Source organism: Leptosomus discolor, chromosome 7 (assembly GCF_034619465.1).
Source record: "Leptosomus discolor isolate bLepDis1 chromosome 7, bLepDis1.hap2, whole genome shotgun sequence".
Taxonomy (NCBI): domain Eukaryota; kingdom Metazoa; phylum Chordata; class Aves; order Leptosomiformes; family Leptosomidae; genus Leptosomus; species Leptosomus discolor.
Window position 1 is genome coordinate 25073313 of NC_141397.1, and position 13938 is coordinate 25087250.

Consider the following 13938-nt stretch of genomic DNA (forward strand, 5'->3'; position numbering starts at 1 on the left):
CTCAAGAACGTGTGTTTTATCATCTCTTTAGTATGTGTTGCTGCCTATAACATGTTTAATTATCTGCACAGATTTTTCAGTTGGTCTTCATTTCCTTGAAATGATTGATCAGTCAAGGCACTGACAACCGAACAGCTGTGTTTACTTCTGTTGGTACTTTGTTTGACCAATTTGCACTGATCCCTCTAACAAAGAACAAGCCATTTTGAATCTGGTTTTGGCTCAGAAAAATTGAGTTTGGTCTATACAGGCCTCTATCCTAACTAGAGCTCTGTCCTCCAGGCATATTTTAAATTATGAGGAAGGTGGGTCTCAGTCCCCATCCCACTCAAAAAGGTGTTACAGGAGCTGAGTGAGGAGACTCTTTGGATCACTAGCAGTGACAGAAGGGGAGCCAGTGGGGGTACAGTCTGGGTGACTAGAAATGATTCTGCAGGAAAATCTGGAAAATAGATCTGGAGAGACAGGAGAAAGACTATAAATAACTATATAAAAAGCTATATAAATTGGTGTGTGTACTTTAAGGGGTGTCAGGATAAGCTTGCTACACTTGGGATTTGACGAAGATTAGGATACTAAGGGAGAGAATGGATCTGTGGTAAGTCTCATGTTTGGAGGCTGTGGTTAGTTGTGCAGGGAGAATAATCACGGGACGAGGAGTCCAGCTGGATGAGAAGCAAGTCAAGGTCACAATCAGGAGCTTTCAACAAAGCATCACACTTGAATCCATGCAAATGCACTATCTCAGAAACTGAAGTGGTTCTTCAAGGACCTTGGATGCAAGCTTTGCTTTTAGCAACTTCTGTAAAGTTGCCCCCACCCCAGCAAAGTACGTGTTTAATTCCTTTTTAGTGTTGTTGCATCTGAACAGCACTAACCTACTAGATCTCCACGAGCAAATGACAGAATTAGTTTTGCCTGTGTCACTTTAATTAGCCCCTGCCTGCTCTGCACATAAATAATTTACTTTTTCCAAAATAGACTTTAACTGCATGATCAAATTTTTCCCTCTGGACTCATGCTTCTTTCATTGCAAAGAATAGCTCTGATGCAGCGACAAATATGTACCGTGTAGCAAAGGATGCTGTTTATCTCCAGATCCCCTTGTTGCAGAAATTAGGGGTTGTATAGAGGACCCGAAAATGGAGAAAGAAAATTATCAGTGAGCTGCTTTCCTGAAGGCTTTTTTCCTTGCTTCTGCCCTGTTGTTCTGATGCAATACTTACTAAAACAAGACAAAGGCAGAGAAGTTTTTACAAGTGCTGTTTGAATAGTTCCACAAAATGTTGCCTTAGAACAGAAAATGTTGATCCCTTGACTGAGATTCAACCACTGACCATGTGAAAGCTACAGTACTGTATCCCTTGTTGCTTCTGTAATGGATCTAATGGCTCTTTTCTACATTACACTGAATAGAAGTCATAGCGCTTACGTGGTCACCTACTCCTTCGCAGCTGAAAGCATAGTAACTTCCGTGTAAGCTGCAGTAACTGGGAGTTGAGAGGCAGTAGCATCTGAAAGACTTTCAAATTCAACTGCAGCAGGACCTCACTGAAACCAGTCTTTCAGCTGGGAGTGAAGGGTCTCAATTTTAACAGAAAGCCAACAGTCTCATCTCTATGAGCATTTGAGGACTCACAGCATCAAATTAAATCAGTGGGAGATGTGCTTTGGACATAAAAGATGCCATTGAATGCTGAGTACATTTAAACTCTCTAAGCAAGTTAAATGCTCCTTTAGCCTCTGTTTTTCAAATCTAAGCCTCAGTTCCTGTAGTTTAAAATGAGGTTAGTACTACCTTTTAATCCCACACACTTTTGAAAAGAAAAATTAGTGTTTCCAGAACTGCTTGAATGCTATAGTAGTATGCATCAAAGAAAAGTCTGTGAGCAAATTGTTATATTCAGAGCAAGGAGTAAAGTAGAAAGCTGAACCAGTAACACTGATGAGAAACAAAATACTGAACAGCTTCTCATAAAGTGAGTATCATCCATCCGTCATATAGGGCAAGGAGTCTGCAAAGCAGTAGTATGTGACCATGTGATTAAAAACTCTTTGCTAATGCATTCTCATAAAGGGTGTAATCTGAAGTCGCACAGGCCATTTGAAGCTGCTCAAGAAAGCAGGAGGTTAGGAGTAGACTTGAGAGTGAAGTAATCAGTAAGGTGGAGTTGAGCATGCTATTTAGAATACTCTGCAGTTTACCACATGGCTGTCATCACTACACATGCAGACTTACTTGTAATTGCAGAAAACTTTTCCATAAGATCAAGTTTCTTTCCTTATAAGAATAACCATGATCTGTCTTGTTTATTGGTTTTTGCTGATTGTGACTCTTCATGGAGAGTTTTTAATATGTACTGCTTCTCAGCATCACTCAAAATAATTTTTCTAAATGAAATTCACTGTTATATTTAGAAAAGAAAAAAAGTAGTGCAAATTCACCCTTTATTCTAAGCATGAATACTAGAACCTGCTTCATCTCTGCTGTAGGCTGTTTTGTAATAAACTGTTTTAATTACAAGCAGTCTTGCTGTCCATGATAAAATTGCATAATCATGCTGCATTGCGAGCTGTGACTGATACCTCTGTCTCTTTCTTTCCCTGACTTTTTCCTTCCCTGAACTGCACTTTTGGCAAACATCATATACTTGCATTTAGTTGCTTGGATGTGCTGAGCAGCTGGTGCTAGAGACTAGAAATAGTGAAGCAGTTTATCCAGCGAGTGGGTTTGTTCATGTGATTTTGGAGTTCCGTTTGTGGAGTAACACAAAGGAACATGAGGAACATGAAGGGAAAGAAAATTTCACAACATCAAATAAAAGCATAAAAAGGAGCAGATGTGCAGAAGTGGAGGTTCTCCCTTACCTCCTGTGTCAAGTCACAGTTAAGGACACAGTGTTGAATGGTGTGTTACTGGCTGGAGTGCAGCAGAAAAGATTAATAAATTTATGAAGCGCTTAAACTTGCCTCCCAGCCTAAGCTCAAAATCTTGTTTAGCTCCTTTGAATTATGAAGGACCTTCTACTTTTATTAAACAACAGAAAGCATATTGGTACTCGTAATGTTGGGTTCTTATAACCAGATGTGTCCAGATTACTCAATTTATTGAGTAATCTAAAGTTTTTGGTTTTTCAAGGAAACAGTAATGCAAATACAATATAAACCAGCAAACAAATACAGTATAAAACAGCAAACAAAGTTATTCTGCATTTTTTTCCTGGAGCTTCTGAATCCTCTCTTCCTTTTACACAGCTCTAATTTCTTTTGTGGGAATGTGTCAGAGCTTAATAAAAAGGCTAGGAGCATTACAATTTTGTTTGTGATCTAGGGAGACAAGCAAAGCAGGGGTTGGTATGCCAGGAGTGATAATGGCCTGTCCCTTTCAGTGAATGACCCCTGAGTAATATTGTCCTGCAAATGAGATCTAAGGTTTTTTTAATTCTCAGTCAGGATCACCTGAATATTTTCTGCCACTGCATCTAGTGATAACAGGGAAAAATAAACATGGCAACAAGAAACAGCAGGCATGATATGGGTATCATTGGTAAGCCAAAGCTTCCTCTAGGTGGGTTTTTTCCCCCCTAATATCTGTCTTTTCTCATGATACAGAAAGCCATCTCTGGTTATATGAAGAATGTTTGAGAAGCCAAGTCAAAGAAAAGCAGAGACAGGGTTTTGCAATGAAATTTGTTGGCAAACAAAATCAAGAGAAAAAAGGGTTACACAAGGAATATATTTTAAAAGTACTTTTCTTAAAATTAAATTGTTTTCAGTTAGCACCTCTTCTAAGAAACTATTTCTTTGCATAAGACCTGATAGTATAGAAGGCTTAGGTATCTGAAGTGCTGTTTGATGGTATTGCCCCCAATACAATTGTTCATTAAAATGGTTGCATTTTAATTATGTTTTAAGAGTTCATTGTAATCGTAGGATCATAGACTCATAAAATGTCTTGACTTGGAAGGGACCTATGGGAATCATCGAGTCCAACTCCCTGCTCCTCGCAGGACTACCTAAACTAAACCTTATGACTAAAAGTGTCACCCAGATGCTCCTTGAACTCTGTAGTAGACATTTGCCTTGAGACTAAGGAAGAATGCATGCAAAAGACTAGAGGTGACCAGTTTACAAGATACACTTGTATCAAGAGCCTTCTCAATTTCTTTCTAGGGAATTTTTGGATCTTAATGATATAAAGATTAGTAAAGCAAAAAAAACCCCACAAACAAACCACAGTTATTTTTCTGTTACAGTTAAATCTCTGAACAATTTAGACAGCAAGACCTAGTTTCAGTTAACCTGAATTGTTCAACATCATAACAGGATCCAGCATTTCTTATCAGGGGGTTGTATACATTCGTAGGGAAGTCTAGTTTGAATATGGTCTTTCACCCCTTCTGTGGGAAACTCCACATGTGATGGAAGCAATGTTTAACAGTGGGAATTAGGTAGTGCAAAGGATGCAATAGTATTTGGATTTTCTGTTAAAAGATCTTAAAAAACTAGCCTGCAGCAATGAGTCTTCACCACAACTTCAGGATACTCTAGGCTCTCTCATTTCTCTGACTTCACAGTTCTAGAGGTTGCTATCAACAGCAGACCACAACATTTGGCTCATTCCCGCCCTTTTTGAGTCGACCAACTCTTCTCAGTCAGCCCCATATTAGACTTCTGTATGGCAGTACTTAGGGACTTCACTGGAAAATCTAGCCTATATACAACACAGCTTTGGCTTCCCTAGTAGTGTGAGACAGAGCAAGCAATTATGATCAAACACTGGGTTTCTGTAGGGCTTCCTTGGAAATTGTAGATTGTATTTAGGCAATCAATGGTGTTCTGCAATGCACGAGGCCCTTTTAGATCCAGAATTTATGTGAAACCACCTTTCACCCTTTATTTTGTCACAATTCAGTAATTTGTTACTTTCTTGGAATTATCACCCTCTGACGCTTGGCAGTGAAATTCACGCGTAGCAAGATTTTTCCTCTCTTCTCTTCTGCTGGAACAGCATTCAGGGAGGCAGTTCTTGTCCCAGAGCATCTCCAAGGCTTTCTGTCCACTGGTATCAATACTTCTTTCGCTTGGGGCTTCCTTTGCTTGGCTAGACTGGTGAGCCACATCAAGTAACCTTTAGATCACCATTCAAGGCACATCGTTTGGCATTTCTGTCTTTTTCTTTGGGGTTTTGAAAACAATATACATAATTCATGTAGCAGGTGCTATTTCTTGTTGTCATTGTGCTACAATATGGTGTGTAGTAGTAATCAGTAAATTAAAAAAAACATTGGAAATGAAGAGACCATGGTGGGAAGTCAAAATACGTGGGTAATCTTAGTAGGTAAGCTAGAAATTAAATGCTGCAGTTGTATGCTACTACTGCCATTCATGGTATTCTCTCTATTTTTCCTGCGTGTCATGCTTTGAGGGCCACTTCCATCAATTAGGAGTTTAATTGAAACTGGAAGGATCATGTAATGGAGTTGCAAGCTTAAGTTATCCACAAATGTAGCGACACATGCTTAAAAGTAAAAAAAAGAAAGTTAAAAAAATGGATCACAGCTTAAGATGCTTTTCAGTTTTCAGTTGCTCAGGGAGGCAAACCGGTTTTACAGTATTAATTAACATTTTAGGACATGCTGTATCTAAATAGTAGGAGACTGTGTGTATGTGTGTGTGTGGGGGAGGTGTCATTTCACCACAGAAAGACAGAAATAAATAAAAAAGCAGTCATTTTCTGAAAAGTAAGATTTTACTTATGTGGTACAATAAAAAGGTGAAAAGCATGTTTTTACTATCAAATGAAGAATTAGGATATTTTGGCAAATGGCATTAGAAAAGTGTAGCACTGAAACAGTTGAGGAAGAACATGGGGTGTGCATGCATCTTGCTCTCTCCTTCTGTTGTTAATTGCCTCTCTGTGTCTCTGGCAATCGAGCTGTCCCTCCTCCACTTCATACACAATGAAGATGCCAGGAAAAGTTGGCTGGCCCTTTCCCCTTCGCTTCACAGATAGAAACACTGAAGCCCACAGTGGGGCTTCTCCTTTGGTACAGCGAGTTTAGGATTCTCAGTGAAGCCTTGCTTGTGCAGTTCTTTATTGCCTTGTTCATCACCGGTGTCCTTTGTGCATTGCTGCCTCACATCCCAACCACGTGGCCATGGATGCCCATCTCAGCCCCTCCATGCTGATATTCCTCTTTCCAGTGCCTCCCCCAACACATGGCGCCTCCCTAACAGCAGGGTTCACACAACTGCTCCCTTCTTCATGGTGTCTTGCTTCATAAGTCTCTTCTTAGAAGCAACATCTATTTTCTGGAAAGGTTGTGGATTGATGAAGAAGTGTATCTGTGATGGAAAAATACTTGATTAACATTTAATGTAGTTACCATCTTGCCACTTTTGATTGCGTGCATGTTTTGTGTGTGTGTGTGCTTTTGAGCCCTAAACTTGCGTTTCACTATGCCAGGATACTGAATTACAACATAAAAAATATTTTGTAGGTGTTCCTAATGGAGGGGGTTGGTATTTTAGCATCTGGACATTGCAGTGATCCCAGTTAGGCAAATAAAAGAAATTTGGCATGAACTGAAAAAAAAAGCTGTGACTAAGAAAACATCAGTAACAATGAGCAATTGAAAGCAGTATTTTGTAAACACCAGGAAGGAAGTCTGTCTTGCTAGGGAAAAAGAAAAAAAGAAAAAAAGAACCTAACTTCCCAAGGAGACTTAGGTAAATAATAAAACTAAATTGTGGACAGAATAAGTACTAAATAAAATGCCTGAAGAGAAATCCTGATATCAGCAGAAATTACACATTTTAAGATGTTATTTGTAAGATAATGGAGATGATTGACAGGTGTCCAATTATATATCCTGTTTATAATTAAGCCTTTATTTGATAAAAGTTTTAAACCAGACAATAACAGAAATTGAAGAACACAGTAGCAATTTTTTGTAGAAGTCTGTTCTTTGTGAATCTCTGTGGCCAACTGTGTATTGATGTCTACAGTTTTGTTGTTAAAGAAATCATCAATCAGTCATGATACAATGCTGGATGTACTTCAGACTTACATTCTGGCTACTGCAGGCCAAAATATCAATTATTTATTTTCTAAGGTTATGTGTTGTGGAAGTTAACTGACAATTCAATAACTCACTAGCCTCCTTGAATATAGCTTCTTTATATTGTCTTGCTATCATGAAGCAAAATGGAAAGAGAAAAACCCAGCTGAGATGCACAGTTCCACATAGCTTTTCTGCATTTTTCAGGAAATATCCCAGTGAAGTGTGTTATAACTCACAATCTTGGCTCTGCCATTGTTTGTGGCAGATTTGGGTATAAAGTGAATTTTCCAGCTTCTTGCAATCCTGAAAAAAATTTAAAAATAAATAAATACTTTTAGTTTAATGAAAATGTATGCATACAGCTATCTATTATATCTCAGATACATTATATATCAGATTGCATGTTTTGAATTCAGAAATCTGAACACATTTTAATTCTGAAAAGTACAAGAATTTTTTTTTGAGCAAAGATTGTTTAAAGACAAAGCAGTTAATTTAAAAGATATGAAAACCTGTTAGAATTATCTCCAGCATTTCTGATGTGTTGGACTTCTTAAGACTGATGAAAGCTAAAGCTCTTGTAAAGTTTTCACAAATGGTGAATTTTTTCTTGAAAAGATAAATAATAAAAGAGGTGGCTATTAAAAAGCGGGTCCAGACATACATCCCAACAGCATGACTCATGCTCCTAAAACTCTGTGCCTGATACATCAACATTTGCTACCCTACATAAGCCTGGAGCTTGCTTTCTATTAAAAGAGAAAATAAGGCTTCTAAAGCAGGAGATAGGGGACCAGACTTTTGCGACATGTACAGCAAGACCTCCAGCTGATAGTGTTAGCAAAGATTTACCGAGAGTTTAGGAGGACCGCTGCCTTCCTGTTAGCACCACTAAGCACAGTGTGTTTCTTGTCTCAGAGATGACATTGCACAGCCATGCGCTGGAAGCACCAGCCATGAATAGTAATCCCGGTTCTGTGCTTAGCGTGCTTGGGGATCCACAGAACCAGGGATTCTTTCTGGATAGAAAAGATAAAGTAGGGAGGCAACTGTGCTGTGGTGCCAAATGTTTGCATGATGCTGGAGATTATATGATTAAGCACAAAAAGGAACGGGAGTTTCTAACTTGTGTGTGTGGGTACATATTCACACTTACATATATATATAAGCCTTTAAATGTGCTTCTGTGCCAAAAGGTTTGAAAATCAGAAAGCAAAGAAAAGATGCATTCCTTTATCTAAAATGTAACGAGGTGGTTTGAAATACCATCTCATTTTGGAGCTCTGAACATCTCTTTAGGAGGCCACAGCCTTCAGACATATCCATAGCACTCCACTGAGTTACTACTTGTATTATTAACTGCCTTTGGTGAAGAATATGTTTCAGTAAATCATAAAAAGGATAAAACAAATGAGTAGAGATTCATGCCATTGTTTTTTCCTAAGCTATTTCACATATTCCTCCAGCCTTAAATGGAGGTTACCTAATACATACACCATGATTATACACACTAGAATTTAAAGTGTCATTTAGCAATAATTAGTTTTCATGAAACAATTGAAAGCTAGCAGAGTTTTCTCAATAACTCTCTCTGGAGACAATCAACTGCCTCACTAGAGCTCAGTCTTTGCTGAGAGTTCATTTTCCTCTCATCTTTTGCCTCACAGAATGAAGAAAAAAATTGAAAAATATATAAAATTGTAATGTGAAAAAGTTACAAAGTGAAAGACATCTAGCATGCAATTGGATTATGTGAAAGGGTATTGGCTTTATGTTAAGAATGTCTCTGATTTCTAATTATCCAAAACAAACTTTTGAGAAAAGGCCATTTTGACTATTTCACTTAAAATTGTGTTTTGTATGAAGGTTAAACTCAAATCTTACTGCATTATCAACTTCCCTATATTCAAAATTAATTTATATACATGAGTATATAGACAAAGAAAACATTTTCTCCAAATATTTGGGTTGAAATTACAATATATGCCACATAAAATAGTCGGAGATGTGCAAAAGGATCTAAACAACTGTTCTTGAAAAAGAAAATTGCATGCATGTGGTTTGTGCACACTTTCTCTCCTCTTCCATCCTTGAAATATTTGAGAGCCTTGTTTTGAAGTGGAATTGCGACTAAAAATATTAATTAGGAATGTGATGAATTAGGAGTCATTAAGAATGTGATTTGGAACAGTAAAGGTAAATGTCGACCTGTTGTTACATGACTCATACGCACATATTCACATGTATACAACAGGTCACTTTATCTTAGAGAGGATTCTGTGGGGTTAGAGGGTATTTCAGCAAAGGATGACAACAATGAATAAAGGCATAGGGAAGCTCTCATACGAAGTGAAAAACTTGATTACCTTAGAAATAAGGAGACTCAGAGGTGACATAAAGTACATAAAGCAGTAAATTGTCACAAACAGGTAGATGAGGAGCCTCTGTATTGCAATGCTGGTGGAATTTATAAATGTGGGTGTTTAACATTAGAAAAAAAAATGCGCTTTGCCATGACATCAAAGTTCTATGGGGTATTGTTAGCAAAATTCATACACTTGAATCTTGGTCGTTTGTATGGATAAAGGAAAGTATCTCAACTTTAGTGCTATGAAAGAGCTTGGGAAAAGTTATTTAAGTATTTCTTTTAGTTCACTTCAGGAGCAGAGGTAGGATCCTGGTAGGATCAGATCCACTATGGTGATTTCTATGTGTGTGTATGTGTGCACATCTCACAGATGCCCCTTCCTGCACAGGAAATATAAATGCAGTAAAACCAAAACCACTTCCCTGTGCCGCCACCACCACCCCCACCCCGCCCCCCCCTCAATCCTAGCACAGTAGACCCCAGGAGACACCTATTTTTTAGGCTTTTACCTAGAGGGCGAAGAAATTTCTCAGTCGGAAATTTTTCCTGAAACTAGGATATAGCATACTATAGGGACTGAAGTTGTTTGATGGATGTAGCAGAGGCTGGACAAGAAGACCGGTATAACTTACTTCACTTATGAAATCCTTTAATCCTCCTGAGTTGATGGACTTTAGGAGAGTGATTGATTGCATCTACGTAACGTACCTTCTATGGCACCCATGTGGCAGAGAGTTACCTTTTTCTTTTTTTTCTTTTTTTTTTTTTTTGAGGTAGACTGGGTCACCTGAAATTACTAAAATAACAAGGCAAAGTCACGGCTAACCAGAGAGGTGATTTTTATGCCTTGATGCTGCATTTGCACAGTGTGCCCTGGCATGTAGCATGATGGTATGATGAGTCTGTAGAGCACAAGAACAGCTGAGATAGTTTTGAAGCTTTTCACCACTCCAGTTCAGTGTGGTGTAAGTTCATGTTCTCTGTCTGGAGCAGGCACGGACTCTGACACAGATCCCATAAAGGGAACCCATAGCTGGGTTTTGTCCTGGAGGGAAGCAGTTAATTCACTCCAGGATAAAGCCATCCTTTCTTCCAGCCCAGCAGAGAAGGCTTTCCTGGTTTTAGTGGTAGAAATGGAGTGTGTTTCCTTCTATTTCACAGACCTTTTGGACAGATTAATAGAAAAAAAAGGAGATGGAAGTTCACAGCAGGCCCTTTGCAAAAATGAACAGATGAGGGAAAACTTTCTTATAGCAACTGATATCAAATAATAACAACAAACACTTTCAGGAAGGCCTGAGATGCATGAGGAAAAAGAACCCTTTGCCTTCTCAATGAAAATTTGTAGTGTGTATTATATCCCATGATTATTATGACCCTCTTAGAATATGAGAAACGGGAAGGTGAGACACTAGTAATTAAAAGTTTCTTTTTCTGTACAATTACATGGAAAATCCTAGGATTTCCCACAAGCTGCAACAACAAAGTGTCTTTTTTTTTTTTTTCCTTTGGTGCATTAATTGCATGGACTGCATTTACATTGTAGGCATGATGTTCCAGAACATTTTTTGTTCTCAAATTGGTTTGTTTCCTCAGCAAAGCTTGGATTGTTAACAGTGACTTGTCATTCATCTGAAAGTCCTTTTCTAACTTAATGACTGGTCTTGTCTGCCTTTGATTAAATTATTTTTTAAAACATACTTTCACTTGGACTTTTGTAATTTTTCCAGCTGTCATTTCTCATCTCACCAGCTTGCTGAGGCTATTTCAAATGCTTTTAGTAGACAATACTGCTCTCAAGACATATCATGTAACTAAAAAGTAAAACAAAAGATAATCTAATTTACCTGAGGGAATAATCCTAGAAGAACACCTACTGCTGAGTATCAAATAATAGTTTAGTAGTACTCCAGCACAACAAGTGCCTCTGTTCCTGGGACTCCTATGTGCAGGACATCATTGGGAGAGCTGGAACTTGAAAATTCTGATTCCATCAGAAACTGGGGTTTGTTTGCAAAACAGGTAGTTCCTTTATTGCAAAAATAATATCATCTTCTATTCCAGGTGCAATAAAAGCAGTGGAGTACTGACCTGAAAAAATTAGTTGTTGTGCCTCCAAAGTAAGCTGCTCTAAACAAACATTTTTACCTCACAGTCCACCTCCACGGACACGCAATTTTACTCTTGGAATTGAGAAACTGTTTTGGCCTGTAATCCATTGCTTTTCTTTCTTTTATTTTTCCTTCCAGCTCGCAAAGAGGCCAGCAATAACATCTGTTAGAGTTAAGATGCACTGCAATGACTTTTCTGATACTGGAGCCCTGTAGCATACTGGCTATGCAGAAGCAAGGAGATAGGCTTTTCTGTCTACATGATCTATAACACTATGCTGCTAATTCAAGAAGAGTGAACTATTTTTAGAGGTTGCCAAATGACTCAGAATAAAGAAGCAATTGTATAACAGATGCAAAACTGAACATTCCGATTATCAGGCTGTTAAAAAACTGGAAGAAATCAACCTAATTTCAGTTCAGCTGGCAGGAGTAGGTTTCTTTAACAGCACTCCAAGTTAATTTAAAGCATGTTCCTGAATATAGAACCTTTGCTATCATGAGCTACTGATGCCTTAAAAAACAAACAACCCCTTTCCCCTGCTTCTGATGACAAATATGAATTTTAGTGCAAGAGATTTATGCCAGTGTTTGATGTTGACTGCATTGCACCTAGAGTTTTAAATCCCATAGAAACTGCTTATTATTAAATGAGGAGTTTAATAGTATGCTTGGATAGTTGACAGCCAAAATAAGATCAGCAGTGTTTTCACAGAGTAGGAAAAATGATAAAAATGATGATGACTGAATACGTACTAAGTGTCAGCTCTGTCAGGATCATGGGCTTGAGATTTAAGTTTTAATATAATATAATATTTCTCAAACCTTATTGATTGTCACTACTTAAAATTCACAAGTTCCCCTCATAATGCTTCAGGAACATTGAAAATGTCACTACAAACTCAACACCTGGGAAGTTCTGCATTTGAGTTAAAAAAATAAAAATGACTGCAGTATTTACTCTTAAAAACTGAGACAACCTAATAGCCTTAATATTTCAACAGTTTTCTATGGCAGTTTATTAGGTGCACTGCATGGGGTTAAGATAGAAGTTTTTCATTACACAAGGGGAAATAAGCAATTTTTTAAACTTAGCCAATGTTGTACAAGACTCCTTTAAAGATGGGTGGTAAAAATTAGGCTCAGGTGAAATCAGTGGCATGAATTGAGCAGGGCTTTGATTTCATCCCAGCTGCCAAAATTCTACTTTCTTCTACCGGATGCTGGATTTCAAGGAAATATTGGTAGTGAAGTGACTTTTATTGTATTGTAAGATGTTAGGTTAGTATGTTAGCATGCTAAGGTGGAACCACAGGATGGAGTCAGCAGTGGTTACCTTTGCACATTCAGCTCTGGGAAAAAAATGGCATACACAGAACAAACTAGAAACACTGGCAGACTGAAGGAGGGCATACCCTGTTTTGGCTGAGATGAGGACTGACAGCAAATTTGTACTGGTTGAGTAGAGAGGTGGAAATTTTCCTGCTGCGTTGGATTTTACAGGTTAATACAGTGGAGCTCCTTCCTGCTTCTTCACTGGAGGCTAGGTGTTAGAGAAGCTAAAGCTTGCAGGGCTGTGGGGAAGGAACAGAGCTGTAACAGTTAGTAGAGATGATCTCGGTGTGTGTTTCTTGTATTTATGATACCTAAGCACGGAGAAAACTCTGCTAGTGAAAGGAAAACAAATTCAGTTCCACTGCATTTTTTCTACTTGGCTTTCCAGTTCTCATGAATGAAAATTCATCTGAGAAACATTAATTGGGTTTGACAACACGAACACAGCAGTAATGGAAGCAGGTTTCTCAGCTAGGCAATCTGATGATCTAACAAGCTGTCTCAATGAGATTAACTAGTTTAAGATCTTGTGACATTATTCATTAGTTTTCTAACACATTAATCTTTACAGTACACTTCCCAATTTGATGTTGTATCCCCTTCTCTAGCTATAAGCTCTGTTCTTTTATACCCCAGATAATGCTTCTTGCTAATTCATTGACAATCAGCAGAAAAAAAAAAAAAAAAAAAAAAAAAAGCACTGCCTGGCACTTCACCCTTCTCACAGTATCTCTGAGGATGTTCGTTTCATGTCGATGTCATTGTACCATCAGTGGCAAGGTGACCAGATGAGTTGATCAAGAAGGCATCAAGTAAGTATTTATAAAAGGATATCTGGGAAGTTTGTCAATGCTGAAATTAGTTTTGTGCAAGTGAACTGGTCGACTATTATTGTATTTTCAGGAATGGTCAAACTGCAGGAGTGTAATTGTTGCCCAGAGGAAGTATCAAAATACTGTGATTAGGAAGTTCTTTGTTCATGCCAGTGCAGGAATTAGAAAAAAGCAAAAGGGTGAGAATGTCTGCAGTTCCAGATACATGAGGGTGGCAAGAAAAG